The sequence below is a fragment of the Neoarius graeffei genome, chromosome 18 (assembly GCF_027579695.1).
Source record: "Neoarius graeffei isolate fNeoGra1 chromosome 18, fNeoGra1.pri, whole genome shotgun sequence".
Classification (NCBI taxonomy): Eukaryota; Metazoa; Chordata; class Actinopteri; order Siluriformes; family Ariidae; genus Neoarius; species Neoarius graeffei.
Window position 1 is genome coordinate 51,438,088 of NC_083586.1, and position 6,771 is coordinate 51,444,858.

Here is a 6,771-nt window from a genome sequence, read left to right on the forward strand (position 1 = left end):
ACCCAAGATAAAATGATTACTGCAAACACGAGCTGTTTTGGTTTTAGCCTCTGTTAGATCAGCCCTGCCGATGATGTTCAGCCGTGCTCGTCTCCTCTCTGTACTAAGCCTCAGAGTTTCCTCTCCCTCTTTCCAAATCACAGACGGAATTCTAAAAAATTGGAATGTACCACGGTCACGAATACTGTTGTGACCACAACCATATACAGCACAAAGATATGACAGAGCTAAAAGAACACGTCAAGCAGTGGAAAAACAAAGACTATGTTTTGTATGGAATGTCGCTTGACCCCGCATTTGTATATTCACCAACATGGCTGACATCTGGGTTTCTATTTTGCTTTGACGTCACTTACAAGTCAAGGATACATGCAGTTAGGTTAACTGGCTACTCTAAATTGCCTGTGTGTGTGTGTGTGTGTGTGTGTGTGTATGATTGTTTCCCAATCCCAGAAATTAATATGACGTGGATCAATAGGGTCCACATGGACCCTGACCTGGCAATAGTGCTGGATGAGGAAGAAGATTATGATGATGATGCAAGAGAAATTACCTCACAGTATATGAAAAGAAACACCACTTTCATAAAGGTGAACATGCGATGCTGCATAAAGCATTTCTGAGTAACTGCCTAGTCAAAGTCACTGCACTTTAAATAGAGGCATTAGTTTATTTAGATTTTTGAAAATACACTCACCGGCCACTTTAATAGGAACTTGTCCTTGATTCAAAGATTCCTGTTCTTGGCTGCAAGAACCCAGTGTGGTCTTCTGCTGTTGGATGCTGAGATGCTTTTCTGCTCACCACGGTTGTAAAGAGTTGCTTTGAGTTAGTATATCCTTCCTGGCAAAAAAAAAAAAAAGCTCGACCCAATCTGGCCATTTTCCTCTGACCTCTCATCAACAAGGCATTTGTTTCCACCCACAGAATTGTCCCTCACTCACTCGATGATTTTTGTTTTGCGTACCATTCTGTGTAAACTCTAGAGACTGTTGTGTGTGAAAACCCCAGGAGATCAGCAGTTTCTGAAATACTCAAACCAGTCCATCTGGCTCAAACCAACACCCATGCCACAGTGAAAGAAAGTCACACTTTGAGATCACAGTTTTTCCCATTCTGATGTTTGAAGTGAACGTTAACTGAAGCTCTTGATTCATATCTGCATGGTTTGATGCATTGTGCTGCTGTCAAGGGATTGGCGGATTAGAGGACTGCCTGGATTAGAAAACAGCAGGTGGATGGGTGTTCGTAATAAAGTGACTGGTGAGTACACTACCGTTCAAAAGTTTGGGGTCACCCAGACAATTTTGTGTTTTCCATGAAAAGTCACACTTTTATTTACCACCATAAGTTGTAAAATGAATAGAAAATATAGTCAAGACATTTTTCTGGCCATTTTGAGCATTTAATCGACCCCACAAATGTGATGCTCCAGAAACTCAATCTGCTCAAAGGAAGGTCAGTTTTATAGCTTCTCTAAAGAGCTAAACTGTTTTCAGCTGTGCTAACATGATTGTACAAGGGTTTTCTAATCATCCATTAGCCTTCTGAGGCAATGAGCAAACACATTGTACCATTAGAACACTGGAGTGATAGTTGCTGGAAATGGGCCTCTATACACCTATGGAGATATTGCACCAAAAACCAGACATTTGCAGCTAGAATAGTCATTTACCACATTAGCAATGTATAGAGTGCATTTCTGATTAGTTTAAAGTGATCTTCATTGAAAAGAACAGTGCTTTTCTTTCAAAAATAAGGAAATTTCAAAGTGACCCCAAACTTTTGAACGGTAGTGTATATATCAAGGGCAGATACAAAAAAAATAATTGGGCAGGATTTAAAAACAAACAAACAAACAAACAAACAAATAAAAAAACCCTTGTGACTCAGGTGATGTAGCTGAGGTTGAGGAACTGTCACAGTCAGAATTCACACACCATGCTGATACTGCTGGTATTTCTACTTCCAGGTTTTCCCTCCATGTTTCCCATGGGGTATAGTGGCAGGGTTCATATTTCATCTCATCTCATTATCTCTAGCCGCTTTATCCTGTCCTACAGGGTCGCAGGCATGCTAGAGCCTATCCCAGCTGACTACGGGCGAAAGGCGGGGTACACCCTGGACAAGTCGCCAGGTCATCACAGGGCTGACACATAGACACAGACAACCATTCACTCTCACATTCACACCTACGGTCAATTTAGAGCCACCAGTTAACCTAACCTGCATGTCTTTGGACTGTGGGGGAAACCGGAGCACCCGGAGGAAACCCACGCGGACACGGGGAGAACATGCAAACTCCGCACAGAAAGGCCCTCGCCGGCCACGGGGCTCGAACCCAGGACCTTCTTGCTGTGAGGCGACAGCGCTAACCACTACACCACCGTGCCGCCCCAGGGTTCATATTTAATAAAGAAAAAAAAGTTTAAAAAATTCCAGTTTAGGTCACACTCACTTTGGGTTTAAATCTTAAAACATACTGTATGAATATTTGGAGCAATAAACAGCTACAAATACAAATATTGGTGTACAGTATAGCACGAGTGCAGAGCAGCGTTCAACACATATGCATTTAGTGCACAGTCAGCAACATGATTTCAATACAAAAGATATGGGTAAATAATCACTCGGAAAAATAATTCAAATGTAGTGGAGCAGGATGAAAAATGGTGAATTAAGAGCCAACGTGTCAAAACAAAGAAACGGATGAAGAAAAGTCCATTGGAAATAAAGCTCAAAGTAGCATGACTGAGAGGCTGAAAAATGATCCCGCATAAGGGCAAAAAGCAGTGTGCTGTAGGGGATACTGAAGAGGTTTAAACCACAGCAGAAGATGAGTGAGAGGCGACACAGATTACTCCCTCTTCTGCTGTCCAAACCAAGCCCAGACAGACAGGTGGAAGTGGAACGCCACAATTCATCTTCAACATCAGCCTTTCTTTTCTGTCCGGGTTTAATCTGGTCTTGCAAAAAATACTGCCCCGTGACAAACGTATAACAGATGCTGCCTTGTGGTGTGCATGACCTGATTTTCAGTACAAAAGCCTTTTTATTTATTTATTTATTGTGACCTCACGATTCAAGTTTGAAATTAATCAGACAAAGTGAAAGCCCTTCATACCTTTAAAGAGTTTCTCCATTCTTGAACTTTATTGCACCATAAAGAAGAGTACACTCACAGCCACTTTATTAGGAACACCCATCCATCCACCTGCTGTTTTATGCAGTTCTCTAATCAGCCAAACCCTTGACAGCAGCACGATGTATCAAATCATGCAGCTACAAATCAAGAGCTTCAGCTCATTAATGTTCACTTCAATCATCAGAATGGGAAAAATTGTGATCTCAAAGTGTGACTTTCTTTCACTGTGGCATGGGTGTCGGTTTGAGCCAGATCGATTGGTTTGAGTATTTCAGAAACTGCTGACCTCCTGGGGTTTTCATGCACAACAGTCTCTAGAGTTTACACAGAATGGTGCGAAAAACAAAAAAACATTGAGTGGGCGACAGTTCTGTGGGTGGAAACAAACACCTTGTTGATAAGAGAGGTCAGAGGAAAATGGATAGATTGGTTCAAGTCAAGTCAACTTTATTGTCAAATATGCTATACATGCTCGACATACAGCACAGATGAAATATCAGCCCTCTCTGACCCACAGTGCAAACAGGCAATGCAATAAATAAAAATACTGTAGAATAATTTAAAAAAACAAACAATATAAACAGTATAAACACTCTAGATAGGAACTAGACATAGACTAAACACTCAAACAATATAAACAGTATAAATAAACAGTGTAAACACTAGATAAGAACTACACACAGACTAAACACTCAGACAATATAAACAGTGTAAACACTAGATAAGAACTACACACAGACTAAACACTCAAACAGACAATATAAACAGTATAAACACTCTAGATATGAACTAGACGTAGACTAAACACTCATATATCAGTGGTGGCTGGTAGTCTTTCAAACAGGGGAGGCTGGTCGGTTACGACATTTCCAGATTTTAAAAGAAAAAACACATCAATTTTGCCCATACTCTTGCCTCTGATCTGGCTGATTGTTGGCAGGGTCACAAACTGTGAAATAACAGGTTCTTTTGGCCCATTAGCCTACTGTCCAATATACATGATGGTGGTGTTGGGGGGGGGGGGGGGGGGGGGTATATTTTAACATTTTATATTTTAAAATTGTGGCATGTTGTTTAAAAATTGACCTCGGCTGTGTTTTTGTTTAAAAATGTTTTCCAAATTGTAGCGGTGTTTAATTCATATCCAGAAAAACATATATTCCAATATAATATACTCAGCATAAACATTTTAAATAGATTCTATATTTTTGGTCCATCCATGACATATTACTAAAGTAGCCTATTTACTGTTGTTGATGTGGGTCACTTGCTGTTAGCCAATTCACTTTCTCATACCAGGAGAGCTGAAAGGAGCGAGTATTATTCCCTACCTTTTTCACCAAGTCAATTTGAGGCGTTGGTCTACCCTGCTCTTTAATTTTTATTTTTTCCTCGAAAGGAAGACTGGCAAATGGCTTCGCCAAAATTAAATCAGCAATGCTTGGCATCTGTGCGCAGCTTCCTTGCTAGCTGACTAGCCCCCTCAAGTTCAGGTTCAGTCACTCAAATAAACGAAATTTCTGGAACTAAGATAGCAAACTTGACAACACTATATTTACACTTTATTTACAATGAAAATATATACAAACTAAAAAAGCTGGTAGAAACCGTATGTAATGAATGAAATCGAAATGTAAGCTGATCTCTTACAATACACCACAGCACTTGCGAATCTGCATGGGACTGAACTGATGTTGCCAGATACTGCTGACGTTATCCAGCCCAAAATATGTTCAATACCCGCCAAAATGCACTTAAAACCGCCCAATTGGGAGGGAAATCGCCCAATCTGGCAACACTGTCCGCTGCCTGTCTATAGTTGAAAGGAGCTGTCAATCAAAGAAAATATCCAGCCGCTTTCACCAATCACCAGTCTCCTCGCGGAAACTGCCATGTCCCTCCCATGTGAGGCTGGGAGTCCGTGGGCGGGCATTTTCGCAGTATTTGTCCAATAACCGTCTTGCATTTTGAGATTGAAAAGCGCATAGCTCCCAAATGCCATTGAAGTTCACTGAGGCTGGGAGTCCGTGAGACTCCGTAGGCGGGCATTTTCGCAGTATTTGTCCAATAATCGTCTTGCATTTTGAGATTGACAAGCACAGAGCTCCCAATCCACTGAGGCTGGGCTACATTGCGCTGTCATGAGGGGGAAAAACTCACACGCACATTAGGCGAACTGGGGAAAGTTATAACGGAATGATTTCGCACTGTAGTTGGGTTGAGCACATATATTTCTATGATTCTGGATCTGAAATAGCAATGTTAGCAAGGTCGGCTATAACATAAGCCTAGCGCAATTCATCCTACACGATGTTCATCATTTTTAGAGGAGGCTGAGCCTCCCTCGTTGTCTTAGAGCAATCGCCCGTGTCATACACACACACACACACACACACACACACACACATAAATTGGTTCAAATAACCAAACAGTCAAGGGCACTTGAGGTATAGCAGGTAAACATGAAACAAGCAGTATAAACAAACTAGCAGCTGTTAAGATGAGGTAGTGCGGAATAGTGCAAATGAGTGAGGTAAAGTGAGATGTGCGGTCCCTGAGTTCAGTGTGTTAATGAACGATGAGATGTGTGTGTTGGGGGGGGAAACTGTGAGGATGACATGTCAGATGCTGAAGGGGTGTGTGCGAGCAGCGAGCAGAATCTGTGGCAGGGGGCAGGAGGGGCAGAACAGGGAGGGAGTTGAGCCTCCTGACTGCCTGGTGAAAGAAACTGTTCTTGAGCCTGCTGGTTTTGGCCCGGAGACTCAAGCTGCCAGAAAGGATATACTAACTCAAAGCTACTCTTTACAACCGTGGTGAGCAGAAAAGCATCTCAGCATGCAACAGCAGAAGGCCACACTGGGTTCCACTCCTGCCAGCCAAGAACAGGAAGCTTAGAATCAAGAACAAGTTCCTATTAGAAGAGAAGAGAGAAGAAGCCTTTATTTGTCACATGCACATTCAAGCACAGTGAAATTCATCCTCTGAACCCATCTGAAGCAGTGAACACACACATGCACACACAAGTAAGCAATGAGCACACACACATACCCAGAGCAGAAGGCAGCTATGCTACAGTGCCAGGGAGCAGTTGGGGGTTAGGTGCCTTGCTCAAGGGCACTTCAGCCCAAGGCTGGTCCACGTTAACCTAGCCTGCATGTCTTTGGATTGTGGGGAAACTGGAGCACCCGGAGGAAACCCACGCAGACACGGGGAGAACATGCAAACTCCACACAGAAAGGCCCTCATTGACCACTGGGCTCGAACCCGGACCTTCTTGCTGTGAGGCGTCACTGCTAACCACTACACCACCGTGCTGTCCATTAAAGTGGGTGAGTGTATGTCCAAAATGCAAGATTATGGAAATATGGCATTTATTTATTTATTTATTTATTTATTTATTGGGTAGAAGGGGCTTGCACGTGATTTCTGATATAATCAAGGGTCGAAAAAGTAACAAAGTTAAGACCATCTAACTGCAAAATGTGAAATCGGTCTCTTGGATGATTTTGCAATTGTGGTAAATGTACATTTACAGCTTTTTCTCTGATTGTTACAAAGCATTGACACTGGGGGACTCCTTTCAAAAATGGCAAATAAATGTCTCAGAACAGAAAATGTTACATCAA